Genomic DNA, 17,756 nt, shown 5'->3' on the forward strand with positions numbered 1-17,756 from the left:
TAAAATAAGTCCATTGAAGCCGAGGTGTAGATGAAGAATATGATACTTATTGAAGATGGATTATAGATGGTAATAATCAAGTAATCAAGAGTCCTGTAGATTATGGTGCTAGCCCCACCAGGAACAGCTCCCTAGCTGCTCAGCCCATACTCTCAACTGACACTCCCCAGGCATCCCAACACTCTGTGACCTCACCACTCATACCAACATTCTACAACATCCACACTGGCTGAGCAGAAAGGACCATGAACTAGGAAAGATGCATTGCATTGAATATAAGATACAACACGTACGCAACCTGGTGATCCGTATAGTTGCGGGTCAATCTGGATACACCTACCTAACATATAATGAAGGTGAGACAGTACCAATAGCATACAAATCAAATTTGTACACAAATGCTGAGATGCGTTTTGCATCAACAGAAAAAATTCTAACAGCTGTACAGACTGCTGTAGTCAGAGAAAGAGCCCTGGCTCAAGGGAAACGTATAATAGCCGTTACCGCAGTTCCAGCCTTAGAGGCTGCGACAAAGGCAGGTGTTCCCAACGCTAAAGCCTTACATGCAAGATGGATACAATGGGCTAATTCTCTCACTGCAACTCATGTAGAATACAGGTACGACCCCAATGAAAAAACATAAGCATTTCTGCAATACGAACAAGAATATCCTCTACCAAATTAAATAATGCCTCTAAATCAGTATAAATGTATCATTTACACTGACGGTTCTGAGCAACCGGCCATAGGGAGCAAACAGCAATACAGCACTGCGTGTGCTATCGTTAAAGGATGCATGCAGGATGGAAAATTTCACCCTAAATGCACAAAAATACAGTCTCTAGGAGACTGCACGGTGCAGCTGGCAGAACCAAAAGCACTCATTCTGGCTCTGGTAAATACAGATTGAGAATTCCCCACACTAATCGTGTGTGACTCCTTTTAGTGTGTACAGTCGTATAATGAATATTTACATTACTGGGGACAACACGGGTTTAAAGATGCAAAAGGTGGCACAATAAAGCACAAAACGCTATGGGAACAGGTAGTCAAGTTAAAAAACGAACTACCAAGGGCCCCTGTGATACATACACTGAGTCATCAACGTGATGGCGTTCACATTGAAGGGAATTCATTGGCTGACGAAGCCGCAAAGGGGGCTGTATGCACGGCTTCCGTGGCTGCAATCACTCTTTCAAAAACGAGAATAGATGGTGAGATAATGGTTGCGATTATTGCTACACGCAATAAATCAGCAGTACTAAAAAGGTTTCCACTCAAATACTCCTACAAGTTAGATGCAAACAATGTTCCATTTGCTCAAATTCCTGGAATGGGCGATAGAGTAATACCAAATATGGATAGTAGGTTAGTATTAATTCTAGCAGCACATGAGGGTATTGGGTCTGCACATGCAGGAGTTACGGCAACTGTTTCTCTATTGAAACAACGCTATTGGTGGCCAGGATTAAGAAAGCAGACTAAGGACTACGTCTTGAAATGCGACATCTGCCAGCAGATGAAAGGCTCCACCATCCAGTGCAGACACCATTACTAATATCAGATAGACCAGTAGCGTGTGTTTATCTGGACCACTGCGGCCCCTTACAATCTGATGGGGCTTACAAGTATATCATGGTTGCAGTGAATTCTTGTTCTAGATTCCTATGGGTGTGGCCCCAGCGTTCGGCTGACGCTCCAACTGTTATAAAAGATTTGCGAGTCTTTATAGGGACATACACAATTGGCACATTAGATTCTGAACCTGGCCCAGCGTTTACCTCTAGGGCTTACAAGGAAGCCATGGGAAGTTTGGGTATAGCATTGCGGTACTCCTCCCTTACCATCCCAAGGGAAATTCGGTTGTGGAGAGGAAAAACCCAGACTTAAAGCAATCTTTAACAGCTAGATTATTAGGCTCAGGTGGAAATTGGGTAAAACATCTGTATGGAGTCCAAAGAGCAATAAATATTCAGCCAAGAATCTCTTTAGGGGGGGGGTCACTCCTTATGAGGTCCTATTTGGGACGAGAATCCGGGCACCTCATCTTGATTGTGAAGGCACAGTGGCCGTTCATAAACCTTTTGACATCCATAAACGTTTGGCTGTTTTACAGGACCTAAATGAATCCAGGGCCCTACAGAGTAATGTCCAGGTGAAAAGGACGCCACTGAGGAAGTCAAATCTGTCATGGCAAGACCTGTCTGGATCCCTAAAATTGGGGATCTGGTCAGGGAAAGAGTTGCAGACAAAAAAGAATTTGGGCCATCATACAGAAAGCCTGTACCTGTCCTGGCAGTTGAAGGAACAAGAACAGTTCTTCTGCCACCTCTTGCCGGTAACAAGGAGAAAAGATTTGTCTCAATTGATCTGATCAAACCACACTATGTGGCCAATACTGAACAGAGGGCCACATGGACTCCAGAGTAACAGACACCCTCCTTGGTCAACTTGGAGGAGAACATGGCAGCCAGTGGATAGCAGGTCGCGGAGGCTCCGGAGGGTCAGGACGTTTTTTGCCGTGGAATACGCATAACGCTCGATCAAAACTACTAAAACCACTAAACTAATGGTGCTTGAAACCACAACTACATAGCTTTATAGCTAACACTAAACTTTGGCAGCTTTAAAGAAGAAAAGAGTGATTCTCACCAGTGGACACTGCAACGGTGAAAACGCGGATGTGGTGAAACGCCGGAGACGAGGGAAATTCAAGCTGTTCCTTGCTACGGGTCAGCGCAGGCTTTACAGCGTGCTTCCCGGTGAGTTTCTCTGGCTTTGCGGTGGAGGTGGCAGGGTCAATTGCCCCCGAGGTGGCGGCGGCCGCGAACGAGCAGCTCTGTGGGAGTCAGGAGGCTCAGGTTGCGCTGTGGTCGCGGGCAGCCCATGAGGTGCGCCGCGGTCGGAGAGCAGCAGCAAGATTCCCCCTCCATAGTGGCAGGGCCAGTATAAGCGACAAACTCAAGCTCCCACAATCCAGCAGAGTTGTACGGAGCGAGTGAGTGAATGCCAATCAGAGTTACCAAAGGGAACGGAACCAGAGCTGGAACATACAGTAAGTACAGTTCTGGCGCATCTGGGAGGGAGAAGCTTGTCAGACGGGGGCTCTGTAACTCGCGGCAAGGGGAAAATAGCAGGCACCAGGACACTATCACAATATGCCTTAAGAAGCACAGGCATTAAACTATTTTCTGATACACCTGATTATCCTAAGACAACTCATCTGGATGCTTTAGATCATAAAGATATCACTAGGTGCGAGACCCCGGCTAGCACGAATCACATAAAGCCAGCAAAATTCAAGAAAAGTAAAAAAATCGAAAACGCTCCTACAAAACCAACAAAAGACCAAACTCACACCCTCATTAAGAAATTAATTTAAAGTAGTGCCCAACACACAGTTATTGAAACCATTAGACTGTATGCCTAGCAACAAAGAGAGCAGCCCCGGGGAGTCGCTTCAATACCCTGAAGGTATATTAAGCCCTAATAGGTTCCAACTACTCGTAGGAGAGTCAGAAGAAGGGGGCCTAGAAGAATTTACGATGCCAGATGAAGGGGACAATATACTAAACTTGGTCACCCTGACCATAGATGGAAGTTCCCCAAAAGTAAGCCAAATTATGGAAAAGGATGTTGAGCATGCTGAAATATTAAGAGAGAGCTCAAGGGGTTTGCCTATTCCTCTGTCGGTCTCAGACGTTCTACAGACCTTAACAGAGGAGGTGAGGAATAGTTTTTTGATCTCAGAAAAAAATCAAGCTGAAATTAAGATTTTTTGTGAGAAAATGGAAGACAAGCTGGACTCACTGGCAGCTAGAGCCACAGCTTTGGAATCGACGGTGGCGGAGTTGACAGCGGAAATCCGAGAAAAATGTAAAAGAGCTCACCAGAATGAAAGAACGAGAAATTGGCTTTCAGAAGAAGCTAGAATCTATTGAGAACTCCCAGAGAAGGAACAATCTCCGGTTGCTTAAAGTGCCAGAGGGAGCTGAGGGTAACAACATCAAAGAGTTTGTGGTAAAACTGATTAAACAATCTACCCAAATCGACTGTTCAGAGCAAGCCCTCCTGGCGGATATTCAGAGGGTGCATAGAGATCCGTTTAGATTAAGTCCAAACAAAACCAGAACTAGAAAAATCTTGGTTCACTTCTTAACCTATAACCTAAAAGATGAAATACTGAATAAAGCTCTCAAGATGAATGCACTAAGCGCGGAAGGAGTAACTTTCCAAATTCGGTTCGATGTTTCCTCTATAACAGCCTCTAAACAATGGGAGTTGGGAAAGTTATTAGATCCCTTCAGGCAGCTAGGTGCAACGGCACAGCTAAAATGTCCCGCCTCATTAAAAGTAATGTACAACAACAAAATGTAGGTATTTAGGCGGGTGGAAGAGGTGGAAAATTTCCTCCAGTCTATTTCGGGACAGAGTAGTGGAGCAGCAGTTTGTTAGTACAATTCCCCTTCTAACTTTCAGCTTAGTCTTATTTTAAGAACTAGGGGCCATATGTAGGTAGCTAAATACCGGTCGGTAACGGCCGAAAATCGGTAAATATCACGTTACCGACCGGTAATTAGGCGAATGAGATGTAGGAGTCCAAAAAGAAGGATTCGGTAATTATGAATCGGTAAATACCGATTCATCTTTACCGAATTCTAAATTTCCGAATCAGAATTACCGAATTCATATTTACCGAATCGGTAAATATGAAATGGTAAAACGAGAAAAGAGATGTAGGTAAATTCGTTATTACCGAATTCCATTAAATTCGGTATTTAAGAGTCGGTAATTAACACTGAGTGAAAGCAGGTGGTAATCAGCCACAGTGCATATAAGCAATCCCAAAATGCAACAGCGTGAACACCATGGCGGCTCTCTATGTGATTGCAAGGCGCCTACGTCTACAGGCAGCAGGTCTGAGGATTTGGAGACGGGAGGAGCGCATTTACAGACAGCGCATCACACTCTTTCAACAGACTGAGGCTGAGATACATGAAAGGTACAGGCTACACCCCCAAACCATCATGGACCTGATAAGGGACTTGCACCCACTCCTGGACCATCCAACAACAAGGGCGCATGCCATACCACCACATGTGCAGGTGCTCTGTAGCCTACATCTACTCGCATCTGGCAGTTACCAGGGGGTGATAGCTGCGGTAGGCGGGGTATCCCAGAGTTGCCTGTCCCGTGTCTTCAGGAAGTTCCTGGATGCCATGATGCAGAGAATGCAACACTACATTAGCTTCCCAAACACACAGGCTGAACTGCTGAAAACAAAGACCGACTTTTACCAGATGGCACAGTTCCCGCATGTCATAGGCTGTTTTGATGGCACACACATTCCAATCTGCCCACCAGCAGCCACTGAGCATATCTACAGGAACAGAAAGTCCATCCACTCCATAAATGTGCAGGTAATCTGCGATGCTGGCAACATAATCACTGACATCGTAGCAAAGTTTCCTGGGAGCACCCACGACTCCTACATCTTCCAGAACAGTGGGATCTACACACGCCTGGTTGCCGGAGAATTTGGAGAAGGATACCTGCTAGGTAAATCACTGTGACACTCCCTAATACTTACCGCATATGAATGTGTATTGGTGTATGTGACTAATGGTACTCTCTTACTCACCTAGGCGATAGTGCAGATGCCGTGCGGTCATTCATCCTCACTCCCTACCTACACCCATCAACCCTGAGTGAGAGACGATATAATGTGGCACACAAATCAACATGCAACGTGGTGGAGCGCACGTTTGGACTATTGAAAAGCAGGTTCCGCTGCCTCCACAAAAGCGGAGGCGCACGCCAGTACACACCCATCATCTGCTGCAAGATCATTGCCACTTGTGCAATGCTGCACAACCTTGCCACAAAGAAAGGCACAGAGGTGGAAATAACAGATTTTGAGGACAATGATGATGATCTTGCACAGCCAGAGCCCAACGCAGCAGGAGTGCCAGCAGCAACAGATGGGAGAGAGAGACGGGCAGAGATCACATGCAACTATTTCTAAGTAAGTAAGGGGACATAGCCAGTAGTTGGATGCAATGACGTAGTTTTAATTTGCGGGCACTACGCCACAACACAACGGCAAAACTGGCCTATCAAATTGGTGACATCCATAGTTGGAAGTCATGGGTTACTTCACCCAACTGTGTCCTGTAAGTGTGTGCTGCATCAGCGTCTGCGCCCACGCACTACAGTGCGGGATGCCAGTGATTGACTGTCCTCACTGGCTGTGGGACCAGTGGCAGCCCCATGCCGTCTGCTGCTCCTCCGTGTGTCTGTGACAGGGGGGGTAATGCTGCTCCTACTGGTCGTGTCCTCGCTGTCCACAACATCCACAGCACCAGTATTGGCAGACTGGCTCGTCAGCAGCACCTCAAGAGCACTGGTCACCTTAACCAGCCCCCTAGTAACATCAGTGCTGCAGTGCGCAAGCCCCTCCCGCATGGCCACCGAGCGCCTGCAGAGCAGTGAAGTGGCAGTAGCTAGTCGGTTCACTGCCCTGGTGTGGTGCGCAATGTTCTGCCTCTCCCTTCGACGTGTTGCTCTGTCCTCTTCCATTTTACTGCACAGCAGCATCACAGACTGCGACATGTCCCGCATGCCCGCAGCCATCTCCCTCATGCCCTCAGCCATTGATGAAATGCCCCTGTGAATATTACCCATTTTGTCATTTAGGCACTTCATTTGTCGTTGTACCGACTGTATTGCTTTGCCTTGTAGGCGCTGCACCTTCACCATGGTTGCCTCTAGCCCTCCAAAGACACCATGGCTCTCACCCAGAGGAGGTGGACTGCTGACACGAGCCCTGCGGCGGCGTGTGGCACCTGTGCTTGCTCCCTCAACGGTGGACAGCACACCAGCATTGATATCATCCACTGGCACATTGGTTGTTTCATCCCCCCTCGAGTCTTCTGAGGAGGACTCGGACACATGCAGTCTGCCAACAGCACGCCTCCTAGGTCTCACCACTGCAGGTGGTGTTGATGCTGGTGAGGCTAGCAGTAGCGGCGATGCTGGGTGTGGTGGCGTAGCCGGCTGTGTTGGCAAGCCTGGCTGTGGTGGTGAGGCTGGCTGTGGTGGTGAGGCTGGCTGTGGTGGTGTTGTGTGCCCTGCACTCGTGGTGGCCTTCTCGTGGATGTGCTTCCTGGGTGCCCTCTCTCCCTTCTCCTGAGCAGTCCTGCGCGATGTCTCGCCTGTGGACAGAAACATTACATTAGCTCAGTGTACCTGCAGACCTACATTGCTCACATCATAATACATTTGTGCAACACTATCTCTTTGTCCTCTGCCTGATTCTCGCTGATGTGTGTCACATGCCCTGTTGTTCGGTGCAAATCCTGTCATGATAGGGGTTTCACTCACTACATCACCCATAATGCAATGCTGGTCTGACCTAACACCTGTACTGGAGTGGGACTCACAAAGCACAATTGGGGATTTGGCAGAGCTGTCTGCATCCCCAATCCCAACAACACTTTCAGGCTCTATGGTGGACTCCACGAGCTGCTCCAGTTCAGTCAGGCCAGGTGCCCTGTTCCTTCCTCCTCCGGTCTGGCTGGCCTGTTTTTTCAGCTCAGCCATCTTCCTCTTGGTGATGATCCGGATGTCGTACCACCGCTTCTTTAGCACATCAATGTCCCGGGGGGTGACTCCAATCGCATTTACCTGCAACTGTACTCCTTGCCAGATCCTTCTTTTTTCAGACTCTGCAACTTGCAGGGACTGCTTTCCAAAAAGCTTGTTGTGGTGCTTAACCACCTCCTCCACAAGTACCTGCAGTTCCTTCACGCTGAATTTCATTTTCCTCTTCCTTTCACCTCCATCTGTGTCCTGGCTGGCCATTGTGCAGGATCAGTTGCAAATGTTCAGGCACTGGCTCTGTTGCACTCCTCAGCACTCCCAGCCTCCTCAGAGGGTTCTGATTGTGTGCACCTGCCTGGGTGTGGCCACTTCCTGGTTGGGAGGGGTGGTGGTTGCACATGATTGGCTGATTCCTCAATTGCAGTGTTTTTGAAATACCGAATCGGAAAATACCGATTCGGTAAATGCAGATTCGGTAGATATCGATTCTGGAATACCGGTCGGTATTGTGGAATCGGTAAACTTTTTCCGAATGTTACCGATTCGGTAAAATTTACTGAACAATTACGTACATACGAAATACCCATTTATAAATACCGATTCGGTAAAATTCGGTATTTAGGAATCGGTAGTTTTCACTTACCTACATATGGCCCTAGGAGAGGATCCTCTAATTAGCACCAGTAAGCAGTAGTTAGTTGCTAAACCAAGAAGTAATAGAAGTATTAACCGTCCTGGACGCCGAGAGGAAAGCCTCAAAGGCCAAGGTAGGGCCATAAGAGAAAGAGTTGGGGTTCCCCAGGGGAGCACTAGGGTGGGTGGGGGAGGGGAAGAGGGATGGTCACTGGGTGGGGGGCATAGGGAAAAAAAGATAAAAAAATATCCAATTCGCCAAAATAGACCCTATAAAAAATCTATCACTCATATAATGAGAAATGATACAAGCCGCAGTTGATCAGGCAATATATTTGAGGGCTCTGTCATGGAATCTAAATGGGTTGAGGGTAAAACACAGGATGCAGTGGCGTCACTAGGGCTGGTGTTACCTGGTGCGCGTAACTCATGGTTCACCCCCTCATGACTTACTTAGGTGAACTTCAGTATGAATAGTGGTGGACAAGCCTTGAAAGTTAACCTACACTTGTCATGCTAGGGTCCACCTGCTGGTGCTACGACACTGGGGCTTCTAATGTCTTGCGAAGCCTTCTAAGGTCTAGCATGAGATAGTGCTCTCTCAGGAGAGTGGTCTGGCGGACTGGTTATTAAGGCTGAACCTGGTTCCCCAGTTCCAAATTCAGCAGCTCTGGCCATAGTGCCACATCCTCTCCCCCACTGAACACCATACTGTCCCACTGAGAAAAACTCAGACTGCCTTCAACTACAACCCAATTGTTGCCAGCTATAAACACCTGGATGCAGCTCAATTTAAATTACAAACTGGGCAAGAGTAATATGTGGCCTACATTTACAAAACAAAAGTGACAGCATCCTGGAAAAAGCAAACAATCATAGGGGATGCAAAATTTTACAAACCATGTGAAATGTAAGCAGGAACAACATGGTTACCTTAACGCTTTTACACTCACTGTTCAGAAATCAGTGAGTGCTTTTGTCTGAAAAGTTAAGGACATGACTACAGGGCCCTGAATGGACCCATTTCAATGGCCATTGCTTATATCCTTACAAAACGTAAGCAGTATGGTAAAAAAAGACAACATCCCTAGATGCAGAGCAGCAGCACAAATTTTGTTTTTCAATCCTCACATTGCAGTACCTCCAGGATTGGTGCACTAGTTCCAAGCCCAGGGAAAACAAAGCCAAGACAACAAAAATAGCGCTTCACTGGCAAACTCTGTAAAAGTGGCGCTAATGTGTTTGGGTGTGAATAAAATTAATCTGGCCACTTTGCTACCACTCTGTCTTACATTATTTAGTTATTCATTTTTCATATTTTTAAACTTTTATTCCCGATGCTGCACTTTGGAATTAAATGTCAGAAAAATACGACATTGATTTCCAGGAAAAGTGATTTTCTTTTTTGGATCCATTTCACTGGGGTGCAAATAAAAGAAAGGAGAGGAAAGAGAGTGAGAACCCTGTCTTGCAGGCAGCCACTGTTTTCAGTAAGAGTCAGACCCAGAGAAGAACTGCCGTGCTAGCAGGCGAGACTGAGGCCTGAAGTTATTTACAAGAAGAGATACACACAGTATAACACCCTTAGAGGTACAGACGGAAGCAGAGATCTGCCTCCTCCAAGAGAAGGCACTTCCTGGGTTAAAGGTCACTTTTTTGGAGACGGATAATTAATTAAAGCGGCTGCAGCAACATCACCAGATCACGGACCTGGGTTGAAAAATGCAAATTGGGTCAGGACATTTCTGTAATTTCCATCATTTTGAGTGATGCTTGTCAAGTGTGTAGCGCCTAGTATCTGGAGTGAGCTTTAAACTGAGAGTTTTAACAATGCGACAGAGACCCTGGTGTTAAAGTGCCTCGGGTCCGAGCCACAGTCCTGCATCCGGGGCCTCTGGGCAGGTCCAGCCAGCATGTACCAGTGGTCGAAGTGGGGAAAAAAAGTAGGGGGAACTGTGGGCGGAGAATCAGAAGGCGGGAATAACCTGAGGATTGGATCAGTGGGCGGAGTTAGAGGGGTGGCCAGGATAGCAAAACATCCCAATCTTTAGTATTTGTTTGGCATTTCACTGACCAGTTATAGCTTATTATGTTATGTAATTCAACCAATGGATACACATGATTATTTAACGATTAATATGAGTTATTGACATTAAAATAAATTCACAAAGTGGGATATGTTTCTAATCACAGAATGTCCCAGAATGTCCCAAATATGCTTAAAAGTGGAAGCACAAGCCATTTGTTTACGAGCCATGGATTTTCTGTTGTCAGCAATATACACAGAGACAATTTTACGTGTGTAAATCACTGTATGGGAAATGTTACATAAGACAAAGGACTACAAGGTGTAGGAGTCACATGACAACCATATTAGTAGGCAGTATAGTTTAATAGTGATTGATCCGGAGAAACACTAACTCAGAATTTAAAACTTAATATCAAGATTGGGGGTCACTTTAATAATCATTTTTGATTTCTATCCAAATGAACACTTTTTGCAACATTAGGATAATCAAAGGCTTAGGGAAAAAACCATAAAGCTCTAGTTTATACCTTGCAGTTTGTATGCAGTTCTTAGATGAAAGTTTATAGCTCACTGTTCTTTGTTAGGATTTTAACTCATAAACTTCAAGTAGCAAAATAATCTTACAGTGAGAGCTTCTGCCTGAAAACTACAGGGCCCAGAAAGGACCCATTTCAATGTCCACTGCTCATATGCTCACAAAACGTAAGCAGTATGGTTTAAAAAGACCACATTCGTGAACACAAAGCCGCCGTACACATTTTGTTTTCCAATCCACCCAGCAACCAGGTATTGCAGTACCTTCAGGTTTGGCGCACTTCCCCACCGGGGGAAACAGCGCTTCACTGGCAAACTCAGTAAAGTGTCGCTAATGTTTTTGGGGTTTAAATAAAACCGATCTGACCACTTTAAGAACACTCGTCTTGCTTTATTTAGTTATTGATTTTCATATTTTGAACCGTTTATTTCTGAGGCAGCACTTTGGAATAGAAAAATGTCAAAACGGCATTTCCAGCAAAAGTGGTTTTCTTTTTTCCATCCATTTCACAGGGGAACAAATGAACGACAAGAAGAAAGAGAGGGTGAGAACCATTTGTTGAGTCACGGTTTTCGGTTAGTGAGGAGGAGTTAGAGACAGACAAAGAGGGAATAAGAGTAAGAAAGAGAGGGGGGGCAGCTGCTAGCGTCAGTGCAGAAGCGGACACCTTCCTTGTCTCGTCTGGGCAGGAAGCAAGAGATGGAGACCTTTTCCTTCTCTGCTCCCCGCCCGTCCCCGAACAGCCACTAATGCAGAGCCTTCTCTGCAGGCCTTGGATATTTCTTACGTCCACGGACGTATATTCAAAATAAAATAGTAGGGGAACGGAATCTATAGAATTAAAGAAGTAGGGGAACGCCGTGCCCTGCCGTTCCCGCCCACTTCGACCACTGGCATGTACACAGAGGCAGAGCTACTGTGCCTGAAACTGAAAGTCGTCTCTTCGCACTGCAGGCCTCCCGAGTCCTGACAGCTCAAAAGATGGGCCCACAACTCTGGAAGACGACGTGATCAGTGATCAGAGCAGAGAGGCAGTGATCAGAGAGGCAGGCAGGCCACCGTGACCTCGCTACGTACTGCCTCCGCCCTGCGCGCTGTGCCCTGCTCAAGAAGTCAAATAGTCACAAAAGTGAAAAGTCGACACTTCCAACAACACACACAGCACAGGCAGCATAATCATAACCGGTCCGCAGCGTCCGCTTGACCACCGTGACCTGACCCATGATGACCATTATTATTGCATTGCACAGCGCACAGGCAGGCAGCATAAACGCTTGCGCTTGACCACCACGCACCACCCACCCATGCAGACAGCATAACCGCGGCTTGACCACCACCCACCGCCACCTGACCCATGACCTAATCAATTGGTGCCGGTCTGCCGGAGAAACTCACCTGCTGAGTTGGTGGCAGACAGGGGGGGGGCTACGTCGGTCGGCGGCTAGCCTTGAGGCTCCTTGGAATAAAATTAAATTATGGCGGCCCACGGTTGGTCAAACCTCTGCTCCGACCTGAGACCTCCTCGTCCCTCGTGATGCCAAGTCACACGCACTTTTAGGGCCCAATGCGCATGCCGGATTCCCAGATTCAGAATGACATCACTGCACCCGGGCCTAGAGTCTCTTGTGACAACGCCACTGCTGAGGCGCGCCGACACGGCAGAGGACGAGACAGTGCGCACTGCGCACAGGCACCTCCTCCTCCTGAAAGGTTAGGTTGGGTTGCGCGGTTGTGTTGCTCTGCACTACTGCACACCGGCACTTTGGTTCACCCCGTGTGAGGGTGTCACCCAGTGCGGTCCGCACCCCCCGCACCTCCATAGTGACGCCGCTGGGACAGGATTTTTCAAGACCTAAGGGACACTCCAGAACAAATTCTTACTCTCCAAGAAACACACTTAACAGAGAAGGAGATGAGGAGTTTGTGTAAAACCAAAAGCTGGATTCAGGATGTCATCTGCACCACAAAACAAATAACAACGAAGGGAGTGGGTATAGTCATTAAAACAATCCTGCTATATCAGTGGAGGGTTCTAAAGTCGTTAAGATGGGAAGATGGGCCATAGTCAATATTAGGTTTCATATGTATAAATTCACAGTGGCAGGCTATTATAGCCCCAACCTAGATGATCCAGCCCCGTAAAGGGAGTTACTTGCTGAGTTATTGGACTTTCGAGATCCCTTAATACTGGCAGGTGATTTTAACTTGGTTTTAGACCCTGTGATGGATAGGTCGTTAAAGAGCAGAGCACTACAGAATTGTAAAATGAGATCCTCACTGAAAAGCGCAATGAAGCAGATAGGTTGGATAGATCTATGGAGAGACAGAATGGGAGGCAGGAGAGGGTACACTTTCCATAACAAAAAGCATGACCATAGGTCTAGGTTAGATTTCTTCTTAGTTAGTATGGAGTTGAGGAGATGGGTGAAAGATGTGAAACATTTAGGGGGACACCGGTCTGATCACTCGGCAGTAATGTTAGCCTTGAAACTCTCAATTAAATTAATCAACAGAAGATGGACCCTAGATCGAGCCATCCTGCTAGAGGAAAAAGTAATTGAGCAATTAGCAACACAAACAAAGAACTTCTTCTTGACCAACATGGAAAGCACCTCAATAGAAATGGTATGGGATGCTTATAAAGCTTTCCTGAGAGGCTGTATAACATCAATTCAAATTGTTAGGCAGAAGAAATATAGAGCGGGGGTAAAAGAGATAGAGGGCAAAATTCAGAAGTTAGAGCATGAGCTTACTCCTCAGGGGGATAGAACGGTTGGGGATACTTATGAGAATTTGCAATCTCTTAAAATAGAACTGGCTGGGGTGCTAGATGCAAGGCTGAAGAAGAGGTGGGATGCTAGTAAGGTGGTTCACTTCATGTATGGGGAAGGCTGTGGGAAGCTTCTAGCCTGGAAGACCAAACAGGAACTAGTGAAAGGCAATATAAAAGAAGTAGCTTGTGATACCACCGGAAAGCTACTCGAGAGCCCCACAGATATTGAAGAGGCGTTTCAAACGCATTTTGATAAGGTTTACAGAGAAGATCTAAACCCACAAGATAAGACGATAGGGGCTTGGCTTTATCATTTTCCTCCAAATAAAATCAATGAGGAGATGTCTAGTAATCTTAACAGATTGATAAGTCCGAGTGAAATTAAGAAGGCAATGGAGACAGGAAAACAAGGTAAGGTGCCGGGACCAGATGGCTTGCCGGCCGAGCTGTACAAATCTCTGGTAGAGGTTCATACCCCTGGATGGATAAGTTATTTTCCCACATTTTTGAAAAAGGTGGGAGTATGCCCCCTTCGTGGAGTGAAGCCACTGTCACTCTGATTTTAAAACCATCTAAGCCACCTAGCCAGTGTGACTCATACAGACCAATCTCTCTGCTTAATCTTGATTACAAGATCTTGGCCAAGATTTTAGCAGAGAGGCTGAACAGAGTCATAGGAGGTCTATTACATGAAGATCAAAAAGGTTTTGTCAGAGGGAGGGGAGTCCAAGATTTAACATATAATTTGATCGGAGCTATAGACCTAGCGACACTATATAAACTACGAAGGCGTTCGACCGGGTCAATTGGGTCTACTTAACTCATGCACTGAGAAGGTGCAATTTGGGGGAAAAGTTTTGCAGGGCAGTTTCCTTGATTTATCGAACCCCTACAGCTAGAATACTGGTAAATGGGAACATCTCCTCCCCTGTAGTAGTTCAGAGGGGGAAAAGGCAAGGATGTCCCCTTTCACCGTTGCTTTTTAACTTATATATAGAGCCTCTTGCCGAAAGGATTAGGAGGCATGCCGATATACTCCCTTTTAAGTATAAAAACTGGGAAAAAAGGTATCTTTATATGCAGATAACATGATGGTATATACATCTGATCTTGTCACGGCAATTCCAATCACATATAGCTTAGCACAACAATTTGGTCATATTTCGGGGTACGAGATTAATGAGTCCAAAACCGAGGGTATGGCCACAATGAAAAGAGAGATAAGGTATTTGGGTATCAGGATTACACAGAATATTGAAGATATAACAGACACAAACTTACGTAGAGCTGATAAGGAAATCTCCAATTCTTTAACGAGTTGGGCCTATTTGACATTGACATTAATAGGAAGAGTCAGCATAGTAAAAATTATGCTGTTATCGAAACTCATATTTTTATTTCAAAACATCCCATAAGCTTTTAAGGAGGAGGGTCTAAGAAAACTACAGGCAAAAATAAATACTTTCATATGGGCCTCCAAGGGTATAAGAATCTCATGGAAAAAGTTACGGAGAAAGAAAAGCAAGGGAGGGTTATGTATGCCCGACCTAGTCTTTTATGCATGGGTATTTTTAATGAGGGCAGGGAAAATGCTTATGAGTGAACCAGATGGGTCACATATTCGGAAAAGGTTCAAAGTAATGCTGCAAGACCTAAAAGGAGATCAAGCCTTCATATACAAATTTGGAGACCCAAGGTTTTTCAAGAAGATACGACTGAAGTCTCTCAGGGCCCTAGATACTATTTGGTTTAAAGTCAGAAAGCTGTTGAAATTAGCTATTATAGTGCTATTGCGCCTATTTGGGACACTCCAGGCTCACCTGAGTGGACTAAGGATTGTCTGGTAACGCCGTTAAAATCAGTCGGGATAAAGTGTTGGGTTCAACTTATTCCTGTGGGCTCTCTATTATCTTGGGAAGACCTGAGGAGCATCACAGATAGCGAGCTATCTGAATTCAAATATTTACAAATAAAAAGCTGGTCCCAGGCGGTGGGCACAACGGTTGGCTGTTCAAATGAACTGGAGACGGCACTAAGAAAGAGAAAGCAGAATAAGAAAGAGGTGGCAAATATATACTGGCTCCTGATTGACTTGGCAGACGGGGATTATGTTCTTCCATCACAGCTGTGGGGCGTGAGCTTGCCTGGATCCAGTACAGAAGAAATATGGCAAGTATCTTATGATTTACTATACTCCACAGTACAAGCTGCCAATTTAAGGAGAATTCATCTCTTTTCTCTTCACAGGGTATACTGGTCTACCTCAAAGCTCTCCAAGTTTGCGAAGGGACCTATTCCATGCTGTTCAAAATGCCAGCAGGAAAAAGCAGATGATGAGCATATGTTTTTAAGCTGCCCAATGCTACATTAGTGTTGGGGTTTTGTCACTAGAGGTATAGAAGTCATGTTTGGGTTTTGACATTCAGGTGAGCATAACCTTAGTATTTTTCGAGATTTTCCCAAATTATGAGTTGTTATCATTGGAAAAGAATAAGTTGTGTTTCTACCTCATTTTTCTTGCTCGGAGAGAAATCTGTAAATGCTGGATCAAGAACACTCCTCTGACATTTTTAGACTGGGTACATTCTATCAAGTGTACAATGAAATTGGACAGGGCCATATGGAAAAAGAATAGCAAGAGAATTTTTTTTTTTGGGTTGCTGTGTTTGGGTTGGCTTGATAATCTTTGACACTAGGGACACATCAGTCCAATGATTATGCCTTTACAAAGAGATACTTCACCACTCGGGTCAGTTCTGGGGGCTAACCAGATAGAGGAACAGAACAGACCGCATACGAGAGGTTTTGTGTAAAGTGCATCCATTTAGATCAGAGCTCTCTTGCTGGTGCCAATCAATTGGGGGCCCGCAGAGTAATTTAAAACAGCTCTGGATATATCTAATGGCGTATGAGGACAAAATCTAAAAAAAAAAAAAAAACAGACACCCTCATCTCACAATGATACAAGAAATACAAACAGGAAGACTCATCATGTTTGGAGAGTCACCTACATGGAATGATGGACTATGCAACAATGCGATGGAACTCCTTCCTCTTGAAACTGAAGTTCAAAATGAGAACTCCACAGAAAGACAAATTTCAATTCCACCAAACACGGATATCTACATCAACATGCCCAAACGAGAGCAAGCTACAGTTTCCACAAAACCTGTGGAATTACCAAAAATTGATCGAACTGCATCAGGCTATTTCATTGACTTTGATACATTTTCATTGGATCCAAGTGAACCTGAAATGAGGTCAGCCCAAACAACTTGTCTACAGCAAATCAAAGATTTCCTAAACTTTCTTAAAAAGACTTACCTGGTATCACTTTTTTTTTTTTGCAGAGTTTTATATAGCGCAAACTTGACCCGAATCCAATCAGGTATCAGAGCGCTTTACATAGCACCAGTTACATTACATGAGGACACACATTCATTTTTTGTTAGGCACAGGGAGATTAAGTGATTTGCCCAGAATCACAGGAGGTTCTGCGTCATTACCGAGACTCGAACCCAGTTCCCCAGGTCCGAGGTCGAGCGCCCTAGCCATTAGACCAACTCCTCTCTCCCACCTTGGGTGGAACTCTGGGTAACTACCGGGATACTTTTCTTTCTCTTCTGGATAGGCCTAGTAACTGTCTTTAGAATGCTTATTAATGGAACTTATCTACTAGAAAGCTCTGCAGCACAAAAAGTTAATGTAATTTTGAAACCACATCTATCATCACATCGTGAAAAAAGAGACCCATCATCAGTGAACATTACAGCAGTTCCTATACCTGATGGTATAGTGTGGGACAAGGTTGATTACGAGATATATTTGGCCGAACTGAATTTTAAAAATACCACAATTATTTCAAATTTCCTTAAGTGATATTATTACCTCCAGTACATTTTTCGATGATTGGGATTATGAAACTGTAAATAACATGTCTGATTTAGAAAAATCTGCCGCTTTTTCGAGTAATGAAGTATTAGAGGGCACATCAGACTTTGAAACAATGTATTGCTATCAACATTATGGTCATCATTTTCTGCATAAATCTGCTAATCCTAGAAATGTTTTCACATACCATCAATGGGAACATTGCCCAACACTGCCGAAAAGCAGTTAAAAAACATTTGCACAGAAATTTCTGTATTTTTCAGGGTTTAACAAATCAGACGCAGCATTGCATT

The sequence above is a fragment of the Triturus cristatus genome, chromosome 12 (assembly GCF_964204655.1).
Source record: "Triturus cristatus chromosome 12, aTriCri1.1, whole genome shotgun sequence".
Lineage (NCBI taxonomy): Eukaryota > Metazoa > Chordata > Amphibia > Caudata > Salamandridae > Triturus > Triturus cristatus.